The following is a 17889-nucleotide window of genomic DNA, read 5'->3' on the forward strand; positions in this document are numbered from 1 at the left end:
CGAAGGTAGGAGGGAGGCAGTTATAGGACAATTGCCACGTAGGGTCCAAAGTAGTAGACTAGCTGATCCCTAAGAGAAATCAAGCGGAGGGCTAAGGGGCGTGGCCTGGGCGGGGAAAGAAAGGGGTGGATTGGCCAGAAATGCCGCCTGTCCCGGGAAGTAAAAGTGAATGCACTACGTGCATCGCAGGGAATTTTTAAGACAACTCGTAGTCTTCCATGCCAGACCAAAGAAGACAATCTCCCGCACCTGCTCGGGGCTGCTTCCAAGCAGGGAGGTGACTGGGAGGGTCGTGAGCAGATCAGCCATACCCTCCCTGTGCAATTTGGTACGGCCCGTCTCCCCCAGCCCCCCGGCGCCGATCTGGCAGGCTGCGCGCGCACTCCTACCGCCAGGGCCCGCCCCCTCCGCTCGCTCCTCGCGTGCTACGCGCTGGCCGGGCGCCCTCCGGGGAACGCGCTCGCGCGCCTTGGCGGGGAGGAGCGCGGCCGCGGGGGCGCGCCCCGCCGACTCCGCCCCCCCTCCACCCCCCGCCCCTTGAGCCCCGGTGCCCCGCGCGGCGTGAGGAACCCGGAGCCCGCCGCCCACCGCCCGCCGGTTCCGCGGCCCCGCCCCGGCGAGAGGCGCCGCGCCCTCCCGCTGCCCCGGCCCTGTGCATGGAGGGGCCCGTCCGGATCGCCGCCTCCGCTGCCGCCGCCCGCGCGCGGGGCATGTCCTGGGGGTGGCTCTCGGAGCCGGCTGCCGCGCAGGAGGTCTGGGGGCTTAGCCGGCCCCGCTGAGAGGTGCGGGGCGGGGGTCCCGCGTCAGGCCGGAGGCGGGGTGGCGGCTGGGGGGTCAGGGGGCCACGCGGCTCAGGGGGGCTGGCGGGCCGGCGTCTCCGCGGGCGTGGGGGTCCCGGGGTTGCGCACGGGGTTTGGGGAGCGCAGCCGGTGGGTGCTCAGCGGGGCCTCGCGCTCCTGGCTTCCTGGGGGCTCGGAGCCCCCCCACGTGGGGAGCGGGAGGGGGAGGCGGGGCGAGTTGTCACGCCGCCGCGGGTGATTCCGTCTCGCCTTGACCGTGATCCGCCCTGGCAGGTGAGATGCAGCGTGGCGGGGAAGAGAGGGGCGCCCGCGCGCTTTCCCAAGGGAGCCGGGGTCCGTCGCCCCTCTCAGTTTCCATCCCCGCCGAGCGCCCGCGAGAGACAGTGATTTATGCGGAGCGAGAAGCAGGAGAAATTTCCTGCACAATGTATCTTTCTCTGTCTTCACACGCTCAGCGACTTCCCAGCCCCAGGGAGCGTATTTTCCCTTCTCCTCTGTCAAGCTTTCTGTGCATTGCATTATCATTTGCTAAATACATTACAGCTCGCTATTTATTTCAGTCTGCAGCTTCCAGACCTTTGTTGCGCTCTCTCCACATCTAGGAATTTCAGTAATAAATCAAGGGGGTGGGGGTAGGGGGTGGGTAGATAGACTCGCCTGCCCTTCCCTGCATTGTTCTCCTAACCCCACCAAATCAGGTGGAAGGCGCTCGGAAAGGAGCTGTTCTTCAGAAAGCCTGCCTTCCCTCGGCCGGAGTACAGACGGCCGGAGTACAGACGGGGGCAGGTGCTTTCAGGGCAGGCTGCTATCCACCCGGGTCTAGAACTTGGGAAACTTCGTTCACAGAAAGTCAGCCTTTGTGTCCTTAATCAAGACACCTTGAAAACCGGGAGGTGGGACTAAAAAGGTAACATGAGATTTATTCTCAGGGCAACCAGTAAGGATTGGAGAGGCTGTGTTAGTGAATTAAGATCCTGTGCCTCACCAATACCATTACCAGGGATTCCCAGCCCACCCTTGGTATGCCAAATGGACAGTGTTTGGTACGAGAAGGTGGGGAGGGGACAGAGAATGAAATGGGTTCGTTCCTGATACAATTCTAAACGTTCTACTACATTTTTATAGCCCTTTCCCTTTGTAATCTCTCTTTAGCTGAAAAATAAATGGGGTGGGGATGGAGGGGTAGGTAGTTCAACTTTTTAGTACATGCTGAAAACCTTCAGAAAGTTTCTGGAAATTTTAAATTAATGCTTAATTAGAAAGCATTCATAGGAACCCAGAGAGGCACCAAATACTGTAGACTCTGTTCTGCACATGTTGAAATGAACTGCCCCCATACTTTTAAGTTATATGAGAAGGATGGAGAAAACCTGTTTCATTTAGTAAAGACGTGACTTTGGTGTGTGTTTGGCAGTGTGTAAAGGAGAAACATTTATATGTCTATTAAAAAAACAAATGTATATTGTTTAACTTGCATGCAAAAAAAAAATAACTCGGATATAGTCTTTGGGAAATCTGACTTTGTTTGAATAGTTTAGTCAACCAGGAAAATCAGTTACTAGAGGTACTGTGCTATTGTTTGCGTAGTAACTCACTTGGGATGCTTTGATTGATTGCTTTGGTTCTCATCAACCTCCTCTACGGTGGAAAGTATTTAAACAGCTTTGACTCTCAAGCCGCGAAGTACAAAGAACCCTTAGGACGCAGAGCATACTCATCTGAGCTTGTGGAGGTTGGCTTCTAAATCAATCTTACCCCTTGCCTTCTTTGCAGGTGGTTTGACTTCGCATGAAAGGAATTAAGTTCACTTTAAGATGGGACTTTTTTTTTTCCCTCCTAGATATGCAAAGTATATGTAGATGAAGGCAGTGTGCAGGCATAGGGCTTTGCTCTGTAAAGGTCAGATAAAATTCATAGACTAGATCCTGTGCTCTCCTCTTGCTTTTTTCCACTTTGCCCTTAGGCTTTCATGACTTTCTGTCGGATTTCGCTTATGGTTTTGTCAGAATGTAAGTTGACGTAAAATTTTACTGCTCTAGAGATGTGTGTGTATGGTTGCTAAACATTTACACTGACAACATGGTGATTGTTTCTAAGTAAAATGCTGGGAAAGTAATTTCAGGAATTCAGTATTCTCTTAGTGAAATCAGATAGAGGATAAAAAATAAAAATAAAATAGCTAATTGATAAGTTTGTTATTGTAACATGTAGTTACAGTAGTTACGCCTTGCTATTAGCATTTGTACTGTGTAGAGGTACAGATAAACCACAGGTCAGGAGTGTAGATGAGCTGCCTACTCCTAGTTAATACTAACTAATTGGATTAGAAAGGGAATTTGTAGTCTGGTTGCTTTGCAGGACTTGATTTTACAGTGTTTTTTTTTTTTGGTAGGTGCATTTTCAGGATATTTTGTTAGCTCAGGCTGAAATTGGAAAAGGTTTTATTGAAATTTTTATAATGTATGTTAACATTCCACTTGATGAATTTTTGTTGTGTATTGGCATTCATCCACTCTCCAGAGAATGGGGAAGAGGACTTTTACTTGATTCTTTTTGGCTGGAATGAAGAGTTGATATATGGAATATACTTAATGTCACTTTAAAAATATTGGATTACATTGAAATGAAAACTGTTTTTTCTTTTTTTTTAATCCTTCAAGTTTTCTCTCATTGTTTGTGCTCCTTCCCCCATTGTCAGGCTCAAAACATACAGTATCATTGTCATCTGTTCCCTGAATAATGGTCCTGAGGTGATATTATTAATGTGGCTTTTTAAAATCAAACTAATTATACTTGCCTAAAAGAGCCACATGTGTGTGATTCTAGCTGCCTGGTGCCTTTTGAGAACCCTGGAGACAAGCTAGTGAATAGAGCTGAAAATTCATTCTGTATTTGATTAAATGGAACAGACTCGCTGCTCCTTACCCCAGCAGGGGCTATGAGATCTCTTGATCCCCGAAGCGCCTCCAAGACCCTGGGAATTCCATTAGCGAGCACCTGAGGAATTTCTGCCCTGCAGTGCCTTTTTTGTATGTGTGCATGTGTGTGTGTGGAGAGGGAGTGGAGCCGAGTGGTGATGGGAGGGGGGCGGGGAGAGGGCTACATTAGAAGACTCCATATGTTAGCGGATCTAAAATCAAGGCATGACTTAACAGCTTATCTTGTAAGAGAAAAGCCCAACCCAAAGGCAGACTTGCTAGGCAGGACTTTATTACAAGCAGGACGGTGGTGATGTGTTTTTAGCACTGAAGTGAATGCCACTGTAAGTACAGAAAGCCACTTCTCTGCTTTCCCTCCGAAGCACAAGCATATACACGTTGCAGACTTGGTAAGTTTTTTGAATGATCTTTTGATAAATATGTAAAATTGTGTTACAGTTTGGTCTTGCCTGTGAAGGTTAATGTATTGTTTTAATGACTTTTTAAACTGAGAGCAAAATCAGACTTTTGGGAGGCAGACTGTTTTGCAGAGATGAAATGCTTGCTTGCATAGGCATATTTTAGCTTACCCTTTTGCTTTTATATGATTTTCTTATGTTTTTATTACATTATTATGATAGAATTTAAATACTTTTAGGGTATCTCTCTCTTTTCTGTTGTCTTTTTAAGAAGTCTATCTTATTTCTAGTCTTTCTAAGCTATTGTTTTGCAGACTTGCCAATAGCCACAAGTAAGTGAAAATCTATCTACCAAAAATAGTCCATAAAATATTTGGAGGAAAATTTTTGAGAGACTTAGTGTGTCTTTCTCCCTCTCCACCCCCAAATAATTTTTGGATACAGACATTTATTAGAATTTTAACCCAGTTTCTTGTGTACTTTCTAAGGAAGACCATTTCTAAATCTTTGATGATGAAGTTATTGATTTTCATTTTCCTGGAATAGTTAAAAGTGAATGTGAATTCCAGCGCTTGAATTTTTCAACTAATGCAGAATGCAGTAGCATGCCTGCTAGTTAATTCGATATGTTTTGTTCCTGACTCAAGTCATGCTGTATGTAGCGCCCGGTTCTTTTCCACCTTTCTCGCTCCCACATAGTCGTCCACCAGATTCTTCTCACAATACAGACTATTTAGAAAATAGAGAAGTCTTTTTGAGGATATTTAAAATTTTTTTCCACCTTAACCGTGGTGTGCCCGCTGATATTATGGCCACATTGAAAGGACTCTTGAATGGACTGGAGCACGCACTGAGGTTAGCATTGTGTCTCTGTTGATTCATAGTCATTTGGGGATGCTTTGCTGTGTGCTGTGTTTTGATGGCCAGAGATAATCAAAACTCCTCCAAAGAATATTTTATCCTGCTGCATACCGGTTGGAACGTGAGCAGGGGCTTCATTGCCTAAGAGTCAGTGCTATGCCTTTTCATGATAGAACCGTAAGGAATTGTTAAGCAAGCTTGATCCATCTAACTTGAGAGGAAAAAAATATATACTGGTTGTATTGTTGAATTTAGGTTACATACTCTGCTTAGGTGTTTTTTTTTTTTTTGCTTGGAACTGCGTGATTGATTTTATTTTATATATAGGTTGGTAGTTTGTATTTCTGTATTCAGAAACATTGAGGAAGGATTTTCTGAGTGTGCTGTTTGAAATATATATATATATTTTATTACATGGGCAGGCACTGGGAACCGAACCTGGGTCTCTGGCATGGCAGGCGAGAATTCCGCCACTGAGCCACCATCGCACCACCCTGATTTTATTTTTATAGTATCCTAATACACACAGAGAATTAAGAAGTTGGCATGAAGCTGGCTTTTCAGCTATTCTTGTTTAAATACCAGCTCACCTCTTATTTATGTGACCTTGGACAGTGATCTTGACCTAAACCTTGATTTTGTTATCTGTAGAATGGGGATAATAACAATAGTGTCTCTTACCATTGTCAGATAATGAAAATAAAGCTCTTGGCATATAAAAAATGCTTTATAAATGCTAACTGCTTTTGTTGTTTTTATTAACCCCTGCTGTACATGTTAGTGCATTACTTTGATCCACAAGTGATTTCTTTGAAGTACTAAATAATGAGGAATTCTCAGAAGTTGGTAATAGTGTGTGTGGCACATGTAACTGCTATAGCTTTCTTAATTTTGCAGTTGAAACTTAAAAGGCACTTGGCAAGATGTTCTTTTTTTTTTTTTTTCCCAATTGAGGTATAATATATGTGGTATCCTAAATGAACAGCTAGGTGAATTTTTATTTATGCAGCCTTTACCCAGAACTTTTTCTTTTCCTTGGAAGGCCATTAACCTCCAGTTAATTACTTCCACTCCCTGCCCCACTTTCCCTTGCCTTGCAGGCAAACATTGTTCCCACTAGTCTCTACATAGATTGGATTTGCCTGTTCTTGAACTTTATAAAAATGAACTTATACAGTATCTTCTTGTAATGCTCATTATACAGATGAGGTACACCCATGTTATTGTGTGCACTAGTAATTCATTCTTTATTATTATTATTATTATTGAGTCTTCTGTGTCGTTTTGCAATTCTTAGTAGTTCTTTTTTTTTTTTTTTTAAAGAGGGAGGAAGGGAAGGAAAGACAGAGAGAAGGAAGGAAGGAAGGAAGAAAGGGAAACATCTTTAAACATTTTCTTGTTTTATTGTATTTTGTTTGTTTGTTTGTTTTTTACATGGGCTGGGGCCGGGAATCGAACCGAGGTCCTCCGGCATGGCAGGCAAGCACTTTGCCCGCTGAGCCACCGCGGCCCGCCCTCTTAGTAGTTCTTTTTATTGGCACATCGGGTGCATGGTCATTGGGAAAAAAGAAACCAAAAACATTTTTTTCCTAAATTATTTGAAAATCAGATCTCGGTGGCTATTTGAGAAAAATAACAATGACCGTATTTTTTATGCTTAAGCTGGGTTGAAAGTCCTATAATTATCATCAGCCATAATTCCATAAACCACATCCTTTGATAATTGCATTCATGTCTTTGTGTGTTTTTAGGAGGGCAGGGAGAGAGCCTCAAAATAGGGGAGAACCATGTAAGATATCTTATATCCTTCATGTGTTGGATATAATGACATAGTCAGTACTTGAAATTGTACAGAAGTAACCTCTATCCTAGAATTAATGTCATTTCTTTTGGTTGAAAGCAATGCAAAACACAGTGGATTTTGAAATTTGGAAAAAAACCCACTACCGTGAAAAGTGGGAGAAAATATCATAGGATATCACTTTACAGTAAAAGTTTGAAGGACAGGACTATATTCTTTTATATAAAGGAAAAAGAGTTTGCCTACTAACTTTTTAACAATTGCTATCATGCTTTGTCTATACATTTTGAGTTTCTCTTCTCTTATTGGATTTTCCTAATAAACTAAATTAAGTTTATTTCATCAAATAGTGAAGCAAGAATACAACATGATATTGATGAATCAGACTTAAAATTTTGAATGGGACTATGGTTGAGATTTGTAGTTTGTATTTCTGTATTCAGAAACATTGAGGAAGGATTTTCTGGGTGTGCTGTTTGAAAACTAGCCACTTTATCCTCAGGGAACATTGTGTTGTTCAGTATTTGTAATTTTATTAAATCTTACTGTCCACACGTGGCTTTGTGCAAGATTGGGTCCCCCTGGACCCCAGAGGGGCAAGTTGTCCCCTTTTCTTCTTAAATCAGACCACCAGTGGCCTTGATTTCAATGGGGGTGTAGAGAGTTGAAACTATGATATACGATTCATCTTTTGTTATATAGGGGCACTTACAGATACAAAGTGTGTTTCAATAGAAGGAAGAATATCTAATAAATAGATATTTATTATCTATTCTGCCCCGCCATAGAAATGCTGTTTTGAAGAGGTATGAGCTCTTCATTTCTGGAAGTGCTATGGAGGCATTTGTAAAGCATAGTCTGGAGAGAATTTCTTCCTCGGGTGAGAGATTGAACTGAAAGACCCAGAGCCTTTGCCTAATTCTAGGTCCTTGAATTATTTCAGCACACTTTTGCTCTTAAAAATCTGGTGAAAAGCAGTGACATAATAGGCTATTATGAATTTGCTGGGCTGCATAATCATCAGGTACATCATTTTGGAGGGAGAAAATGTATTAAAGTTCCAGTCACCTACTGGATCAACCAACTTTTCAAACCAATCCTGCTTTAAATTGGGGACAATTGCTACCTTCTGGCTCTTTTCACTTTAAATGTAATCCTTAGTTTATCACTAACAAGTAAGTATCAAATGCTCTCTAAATCTATCTTAAAGAGAAAATACTTTCCAAACAGTGTGTCAGTGTCAGAAATGACACTGTTTTGTGTATAGTGGTTACATAAGTGCACATCTGAGGCTATTGGGACATAATAGGTTCTGTTTATTTTGCTCTCAGTTGGTCCAGGTAATTATTCATTCTTACAACAAATAGGACATAAAGTAAAATGTAATGTGTCTCTTGCCTCTCTACCTTCTCTCCCCTACCAGAAATTTTCTACCCTTGAATTTGGAAAGCGATCAGTCATATTGGGGGAGAAAGACTGATATCAGTGATTTATCCAGAAAAACAAAACTGTATTCAGGGTATTTTTTGGGTTCCGTAGATATTTAATCCAACCTTGTACATATACATCTTATATCTACAAATATAATACTTTATGTTACTATTTGATATTTTAGAGTGATTAAAGGGAGTGTAGAATCTTAAATCACCAAAAAATAATATGTTCTCTGTCCTATAAAGCCAGAAAGTATACTGAGGTTTTTACTCTTTGTATGTTTATATTCACAATATGTAATCCTCACTAACCTGCCTGGAACCTATAAGCGGGTCTCCCTTATCTCTTCCCCTCCTGTTCAAAATTAGGGAGTGGAAGAAAAGTGAGTCAGAATGTGAGACCAAAAAATAACCTTGTGACATCCTTCTTAAAGCAGCTGGCTCAACTCCGCGTCCCCTGTCTTGGTCCCCCAACCAGGGCACCCATTTTTCCTACCATTTCCTACTGTGCGCCAGGATAATGATCTTCCTAAAATACAGATCTGATCATGTGACTGTTCTCCTTAAAATCCTTGAGAGACCCTGAATCTCATCTTATCCCCCTGGTGCTTCTGCCATCCTCAGCGACTTTGCCTCCCATCAAAATATCATGCTTTCTCTCTTGCAGGGCTGGGAATGCCTCTCATGGCATAATCGAGTGCACTTGTCTCACATTCAGCCCTCTCCTTAAGGACAGACAATGTGATTTTCTCCTATCTGGGGTTACCGCTCCCACCCAACTCCTTGCACTGGACCCTAATAGGTACTGAACACTCAGATGTCCTGAATGGTTCATTGCACTAAGGCAGTGCTTCTCAGGCTTTAATGTGCATTTGAATTTCTTGGGGGGTGTTAAATTGCAGATTCCGAGTGAGTAGGTCTGAGATAAAGCCTGAGATTTTACACTTGTAACAAGTTTCCAGATGATGTTGATCATCCTGAGCTAACCACACTGAGTAGCAAAGCTACAGTGTCTTCTCTGCGTCTGTGAATTATTTCAATACACTTTTGCTCTTAAAAATCCAGTGAAAGCAATGACTCTCTGTCTAGGTCGGGGATACCAGAACTTCAAATAATAAAGATTAAAGAAAGCTTTAGACAGAGAAAAAGAGTTAAATGATGAAGATACTGGGATAGTTTTATTGTCACATTATTATTGGAATGCTTGCCAAATAGATTGGATATTTTAACAGTTTTATATAATAAGTATATACTTTGTTTTGTGGAATGTTTATTCTGTGTCTAGAGAGCTGGTGTCATGTTTGTTTGTTTGTTTTTTAAATACTACATATTACAGGGGCTCTTCTGAGTATATAGGTACCATAAAGTGCATTCTGGCTTCTGCCTCTTGCCAGGGACAGTTATTGGCTTTTTATAGCATCAGAATGAAGGTTATTAGTATTTTCTGTTTTATTATAATTTGATATCTGTTCCGTGAGCAGTTGCACACACCGCCTGGTTGGGGGGAAAATTGGCAAGGGGATGAATGCTTAATGGATAAAATACTTGTTTTACCAGCCCGTGAAATTACTGTAGTGACGTCAGAACTTGGCAGCCCCTTCTACTCTAATAAAAAGAAAATAGCATCACAAACTGGGGATAAGAGATTTTTCTTTCCCATTTATTTTGGCTTATTTTCATGGTTGGGGCCCCAGGGCGTGTGTATAACAAAAGAACAGCAAAGCAAATAATGGCTCTAAGAATTAGGGAGGGAGCTTCATTTCAGCTGGTACGGACATGCTATTAATCACTCATCTCTGTCTCAGTAATTTAACCGATCTTCCTGTATTAGTGGCTGTGAGAATATGAGAGCAGGTATAAGGGATCTTCATTTATAAAATGAAGTTAAATGTCCTTATTCTGATTGTTTTATTTTGCAGACTGCAATAGATCAAAAAAGTTCAATGATTGGCTTATTAATGTGATCCTAAATTTTGTTAGCCCAACATTCAGATCATGTGTGGGTAAATGTCTGCATGTGATCTGTAGGTGACAACTCAATTTTGGAGGAAAGGTGCTGTTTACTCCTCTGTATAAAATGCCCGTAAAATATCTTTATATTACCAGTCAAGTTGGATTGATTCGGTATAGGGTCATTTAATTTAATTTCCATTTAATTTTGCCTGCCTTTGTTGTGGAATTAGACTTTTAGATGGTACCATTATTTAATGACTGTAAGTCCAGAATGAAATGAAGAGTTTTGTTCTAAAGTAAATAAGATTATGGTGTAATTCTGCTGAGTCGATCCTGATGGTTTAAAGTATATTTTAAACCTAATTCTAAATGTATAGCTCTACTTAAGGACACATTTCCCATTGAATTACAACCTAATTAAAATAGTTCATATTTTTATATCAATTCTTTCAATTCCTATTTCATTGAAAATTAAGCATACTTTCTTTTTCTATGTATAAGTCCTTTTTGAGGTTAAAACAGAAGAAACAGATCAAACTTCTACCCCGAGGACCTACTTCCAGTCTGTAGTCACCATGTTTTGTTTTATTTATTAATTAGAGATACCCCCATTATTAACACCTTGCATTAGTGTAGGACATTTGTTACAACTGATGAGAGAATATTATTGTGGTTTTACTGTTAACTATAGTCCGTGGTTTACATTAGGGTTTACTGTTTCTATTGTGTAGTTCTATGTTCTTGTTTATTAAACAGTTTTTATTCTGGTATCTTATATACAACCTAAAATTCCCCCCTTTAACCACATTCAAATTTATAATTCAGTGCAGCTAATTGCATTCATAATATTGTGCTACCATCACCACCGTGTTTTAAGTTATTTTGTACTTTAGTTGGATTTCTTTTTTTCCCCAAGACGTTGCAGTAGTCATGTTTTGACCTGTGTAGGTCTTTCATATAATTTTCATTATATATTTTAGAGCTAAATTTTTTTTCATCCTAGGGTGAACTGAAGCCAATTTTGAGTAATTGTAAGATGGGTTGTTAATTGTGGTCTCCTATTAGACTAACAAACACAATTGTCATTATTTGTTATTTCTTTTGTGTTTGAGGATACATTTTAAAGAGCTATTGTCATAGCGGTTAGGCCTTAAAAAAATATATTTGTTACCATGACAGCAGCCACTGTGCCATGTTTAATTATGCAGTAGAGCTTGTGTGGAGTTTTGCTATCAGTGTTTTGCAGCAGCAGATAAATTTTAGCTCAGGGATTTGACTGCATGTATCTTATTGATGTTAATGGGAATTTTGTAGTATAATGCATCCTTCCCCACTTGAAAATAGCAGTAAAAATTGTTTTTTTTAAAAATTGCCATTGTTAGATTTGTTCCTTTGGAATTTCTCTTCCCAGATAGGTAGATTACCAGGGGATAAATAAGGAAATTATTAGCCCTGGAGAAGAAAGTTTTTTTTTCACTCAAAACATTTTAAATAATGTACGTTAAAAAGAAAGAGTATTCCCCTTACAAACTGTTCTGCAATCCAAATATACAATAGCTTGGAAAACAACATTTAGAAAACAAAAGTCAGTGTAAAAAAACTAGATTAAAACAACTAGAACAGAACAGGTTTTATAAGGCGAGCATTTTACAGTTTTATTTTAAAATTTTTTTAGAAGTTTATTTTATTTATTAAACATACCAACATACAAACAAAAACATTCTTACCATATCAGATGATCATTCTATTCTACATATATAATCAGTAATTCACAATATCATCACATAGTTGTATATTCATCATGATCATTTCTTAGAACATTTGCATCAATTCAGAAAAAGAAATAAAAACAAAACAAGAAAATTCATATATACCATATCCCTTACCCCTCCCTTTCATTGATCACTAGCATTTCAATCTACTAAATTAATTTTAACATTTGTTCCCCCTATTATTTATTTATTTTTAATCCATATGTTTTACTCATCTGTCCATAAGATAGATAAAAAAAGCATCAGACACAAGGTTTTCACAATCACACAGTCACATTGTGAAAGCTATATCATTATACAATAATCTTCAAGAAACATGGCTACTGGAACACAGCTCTACATTTTCAGGCAGTTCCCTCCAGCCTCTCTATTACATCTTAACTAAAAAGGTGATATCTATTTAATGTGTAAGGATAACCTCCAGGATAACCTCTCGACTCTATTTGGAATCTCTCAGACATTGACACTTTATTTTGTCTCATTTCTCTTTCCCTTTTCGGTCAAGGTTTTCTTAATCCCTTGGTGCTGAGTCCCAGCTCATTCTAGGATTTCTGTCCCACGTTGTCAGGAAGGTCCACACCCCTGGGAGTCATGTCCCACGCAGACAGGGGGAGGGCAGTGAATTTGCTTGTTGTGTTGGCTGAGAGAGAGAGGCCACATGTGAGCAAACAAAAGAAGTTCTCTTGGGGGTGACTCTTAGGCCTAATTTTAAGTAGACTTAGCCTATCTTTTGCGGGATTAAATTTCCTATGAACAAACCCCAAGATTGGGGTTTTAGCCTATTGCTTTGGTTGTCCCCACTGCTTGTGAGAATATCAAGAATTATCCACTTGGGGAAGTTAAATTTTCCCCCTTTCCCACCATTCCCCCCGGGGGACTCTGCAAATACGTTTTTATTCACTGTTCAAATCACTCTGGGATTTATCCGGGCATCACTCTGGACAAACCTACAAAATCTCATGCCCTACTCAAGGTTCTAGCGAACAAAGATTTTAATGTTTGGCCAGATTCATGTGTACCTAGACAGTTAGTAAGTATATAAAGAATCCATAATTGGTTGTGCTTATAGCTGTCAGCTGGCCATGGAATCTCTAGAGGCCTTCAGCAACCAAGAATGAGAAACTCAGTTTTCAGTTTTTTCTTTGTGCAATCAAGGATTTTTACCGTCTGTGTTAAAATGTCAGTGTTTTGAGAAAAACTCCTTTCATTTGACATTTAGCAGGCAAAGTTCCCATTTGTGTGTAAAAATTCTAATTCACTGATAAATAAATCCTAGTGTCTTCTGGATGGGATTCACCTAGACTGAATGTATTGAACCTTCAGTACCTTGTACTTGTGCAGTTTAACAATAAATAATATGGCGTAGACTTGTTATTTGGTGACAGAGGGTTGAAGTACTGTTTTTGCAGAGCAAGCCCTCCTTTGGATGCCCTGCAGATTTGTAAAAATGGTAGTGCCTCCAGGGGGTTGAGGAAGGAAAGTTGTGACCTGTGTCCGAGCACAGACAACCTACAAAGAGCCACGACACAACCTGCCCTCAGTTTCCTCGCTGAGGAGCCACTGTTTCAACAGTTACAACTCTTGTTTTGTGGTTCTTTTTATTCCATATACAGAATAATTTTCTCCTTCCCTCCGATTCTGATGCTAATCATTTCTTACATAACATTTTAAAAGCAAGTGTTTTATGGTTTTTATTTTCTATTTATAATAATAAATGTATGAGGGAGTAAAATTTTCATGAGAGTGGAAATCATGAAGACAATAAATGATTGAATATTTGTATCAAATAAATGAGTTTTAATCTAGTCCAAAGTCAGGTGATCATTACAATCTCTCTCTCTGGGCAGGCCATGGTGGCTCAGCAGGTAGAGTTCTTGCCTGCCATGCCGGAGACCTGGGTTCAATTTCCAGGGCCTGCCCAAGCGAAAAAAAAACTCTCTCTGTCCAAGTCACAGAAAAGGATGTTATTTGAAAGGTTAGTTTTTCTTTCTAGGCGTATTTTAGATTATAATTGCACATTTGCCTGTGTATGTGCTTACGAATAGATTTACGTTCACATTAAAAAAAATATTTTTTTTCTTGTGTCTTTGACATTTCTAAATTGCAAACCCTAGATTCTAGATTCTGTTGACCTAATGGAAAATGTTGACATGTTTTACATAAGATAAAATTTACTCCCTGGTGTCTTGTTTTTTAAGCCCTTTCTTTTAAAGAGGCCATTTCATTTTTGTTTCTAGCCATTGGAATCCTTGCTTTATAATACTTTTCTTCAGAGCAGGCAACATGGTCAGATGCTTAGATGTTCTTTAACAGTATATCTCAGCTGAAAATGAGGTTTGAAAGCCCTTTCCAATTATATAAAGTTAAGAAAGTTTGCAAAGGGGGCTTTTTAGAAGTAAAACTCATTTTGCATATGCGTCCTTCCTTGTGGAATGAACATCAAATCTAAATGGATACACTCTTTCTCCTGTTTTAACAGTGTCTCCATGGTACCCCTGCATCTGAAACAGGACAGATGATGTCGAAACAGAATTTGTTTTTCATTTCTTAGCTATGTTAGAAAAAATTCAGGCTTTGCAGTTTTAAGTGATACAACTGCTTTTGTCAATTGCTAGCTATTTTTTGTTTTGTTTTATATCACTGTATAATGTCGGCTAAAATGGAAATGTTAATGGTAAAAATATTTAATGATAACTAACTTCTATTATTTTTGTGTGGAGTTTTTAAAAAATTATTAGCTGCTTAATGAAATAGTTTAAAAGTGGTTTTTGATGACCGGATTGGCAAGGAAGGAAAGAAAACAGATATTCCTAAAGCCAAAGCTTTCTCCTCCTCCTTAGAGTAAAGACTGAGCTTATTAGAGCAAGAGAGTCCAGCTCCCAGGGAGAGGTGTGAGGCTGTTTATTTTCACTCTGGAGATGTATATACTACAGAAGGAAAACTCTGGCCTCGCTTAACCTAAGCAAGTCATTACTTATCTGCGATCTGGCAAGCGATTTGATTAAGGTTGACAGAGCTCATATAATATCAGAACCAGGCCCTCTCTTAATGATTGATGAGGCTTGCTGTAAGTTTTTGTGTGTGTGTTTTTTTTTTGTGTGTGTGTGTATGTATATTTGAAAGGAGAAAAACTGAACAAGAATAAATACTCGTTCAGATATCTAATTGCCAAGTATAAACCAAGTCCATAATGTAGTTTATCCTCAGTTAGTGGCATGGTATTAATCTGTAAGTTATTTTTTAGGATATAATTAAATGGCTTTCAAATAATAATATAACTTTTTTAGGTCTGCAGGTTAATTTGGCCTTCAAGTGATTAAATTGTTGAAATGTTAGAGATCCTGTTTAGTATCCTAATATCTTTCTCAACATGGTTTTCTTTGGTGTTATGCATTCTTTAGTATAGTGAAATTTTTAACCTATAAGGAATTTTCTTCTTTATTCTCTAATTAAATTGAGTCATTTGACTTCAATTTAGGCATTTTCAACCCCTAGCATTTATTTTATTCTATTTCATTTTTTATTGTGGCAAAATATATATAGTATACAATCATGTTCTCCTTTTTGGGGGGGGGGGCATGGTCCAAGGATAGAACCCAGGTCTCCCGCATGGAAAGCATTCCATTGAACTACCCTTGCACCCCATTTTAACTATTTTTCAAGTGTACAGTTCTGTGACATTAAGTGCACTAAGTGTTGTATAACTTTTCCCCACGATCGATTTCTAGAACATTTTCATCGTCCCAAGCAGAAACGTGTATCCCTAAAGCAATAGCTCCTTCTTTCTTCTTTTCCCCCAGCCCCTGGAAACCACGACTTAATTCTCTGTCTCTATGAATTTGCTTTTTTCTGAGTATTTCATATAAGAGTAATCATATGGTATTTGTCCTTCTCTGTCTGGCTTATTTCACTCAACATGATGCCTTTAAGGCTCATCCATGTTGTAGCATGTACCAGTACAACATTCCTTTTTAAGGCTGAGAAATGTTCCATTGTATGAATATATCACATCTTGTTTATCCATCTGCTGATGAACATTTGGGTCGCTTCAACCTTTCAACTATTGTGAGTAGTGTGACGGTGAATATTCTATTTGAATCTCTGCTTTCAGTTTTTTGGGGTATATATCTAGATTTGGGGTTGTCAGGTCACATGGTAAATCTATGTTTAATTTTCTGAGGAACCGCCCAGTTGTTTTCCACTACAACGTCACCTTCTTAGCATTCTCATCAGCAATGTACAGGGGTTCCTATTTTTCTGCATTCTCACCAAACACTTGTCATTTTCTGCTTTTTAAATAGTAGCCATCCTGGTGGATGAGTGTTAGCTCATAGTTTTTTTTTTTTTTTATTAATTAAAAAAAATCAAACAGAACATTTAGAAATCATTCCATTCTACATATATAATCAGTAATTCTTAATATCATCACATAGGTGCATATTCATCATTTCTTAGTACATTTGCATCGATTTAGAAAAAGAAATAAAAAGACAACGGAAAAAGAAATAAAATGATAATAGAGAAAAAAAAACTATATGTACCATACCCCTTACCCCTCGCTTTCATTTACCACTATTTCAAACTGAATTTATTTTAACATTTTTTCCCCCATTATTTATTTTTATTCCAGATGTTCTACTTTTTAGCTCAGAGTTTTGATTTGCATTTCTCTCATGGCTAATGATCTTAACCTCTGTTTACGTGCTTATTGGCCAATTGTGTATCTTCTCTGGAGAAGTGTCTATTCAAATCCTTTGACCAATTTGAAATTGGGTCATTTGTCTTTTTGTTGTTGAGTGTAGGAGTTCCTTATATGTTCAGGATATTATGTGGTTGCCAGATATATGAGTTCCCAAATATTTCTTCCATTCTGTAGGTTGTCTTTTCACTTTTTTGATGAAATTCTGTGATGCACAAAAGTTTGTAATTTTGATGAAGTCCAGTATATCTATATTTTTTCTTTTATTGCTCATGCCTTGGAGTCATAGCTAAGAATCCATTGTTGAATACAACCCCTTGTTTTTTCACAATATAAGAAAATGATCTGGACATCCGTAATTGCATATATGGGCCATTGAGTGTTGCTGCTGACCTTGTTGCTAAACTATTTGTTCTTTATCTCATTGTCATGACCAACAAATTGATTCTGTGTGTGACTGGAATGTGTGACGATGTTCTTGGCAACACTTTACCTCATTCGTCTGTGCAATGCTGAGTTCAACTGGTAAAGGCTTTATTTTTTTGAGCATAAGTTTCTTAAGTGGAAATGAATGTAGTGTTGGAAGACAGTCCCACCCTTATTTTAAGTAAACATAGCATATGGGATTTCCAGATTAATGGAATGATTGAATTGGGAACAAATCAGTTTTATATATTCCTTAACCTAGGAATTTTCAGCCAGTGTGTCAGAATGACATAGACCCTGAAATCCAGGTGCCTGGAATCAAAGCCAGACCTCACCATATTCTAAGCAGTGCAACCAGTGAGTGACCTCTCTGCACTTCAGTTTCCTCATTGCTCTGATGGGAATGGAACCTCTTAGGGCTGCGGGATCATCTCAGTGGAACCTCACAGCGACAGTGCTTTGGGCACTTGGCAGGTGCCTCATGAATGTGAGGACTTGCTGCTGCTATGGCTATTACTGTTCTGAATGAGGTGCACCCCAATGATACTGAAAAAAATTTCCAGCTCATTCAGTGGAAAATATTTATTAATATTGAGTATTAATATATAATTATTTACTTATTGCTAATAAACAGTATTAATATGGAGTCTGTGCAGTGGCTGTATTCCTGATGTTGTATAAGGCTATGCCATATGCTGTTTTATTTATTTTTTATTAGAGCAGTTGGAGGTTTATAGAAACATTGTGCAGTAAGTCCAGAGTTCTCTGTACCCCCTCTCATGCACCCATGCCATCTGCTCTTTTGAG

The 17889-nt window shown here is 39.2% G+C and overlaps 1 protein-coding gene across 6 annotated transcripts in view; it reads left to right on the forward strand.

Annotated features, from left to right (window-relative positions):
* Nucleotides 1–239: 239 nt before the first annotated feature.
* Nucleotides 240–17889, forward strand: part of CDON (cell adhesion associated, oncogene regulated) — a 123376-nt gene continuing 105726 nt past the window's right edge. For 2 of the 6 annotated variants that reach the window (XM_077112502.1, XM_077112508.1), the window contains exon 1: nt 661–782. The gene's annotated coding sequence lies outside the window, so the exon portion shown is untranslated. The other 4 variants (XM_077112507.1, XM_077112506.1, XM_077112503.1 and 1 more) reach the window with 4 other exon arrangements.

The sequence above is a fragment of the Tamandua tetradactyla genome, chromosome 8, assembly GCF_023851605.1.
Source record: "Tamandua tetradactyla isolate mTamTet1 chromosome 8, mTamTet1.pri, whole genome shotgun sequence".
Taxonomy (NCBI): domain Eukaryota; kingdom Metazoa; phylum Chordata; class Mammalia; order Pilosa; family Myrmecophagidae; genus Tamandua; species Tamandua tetradactyla.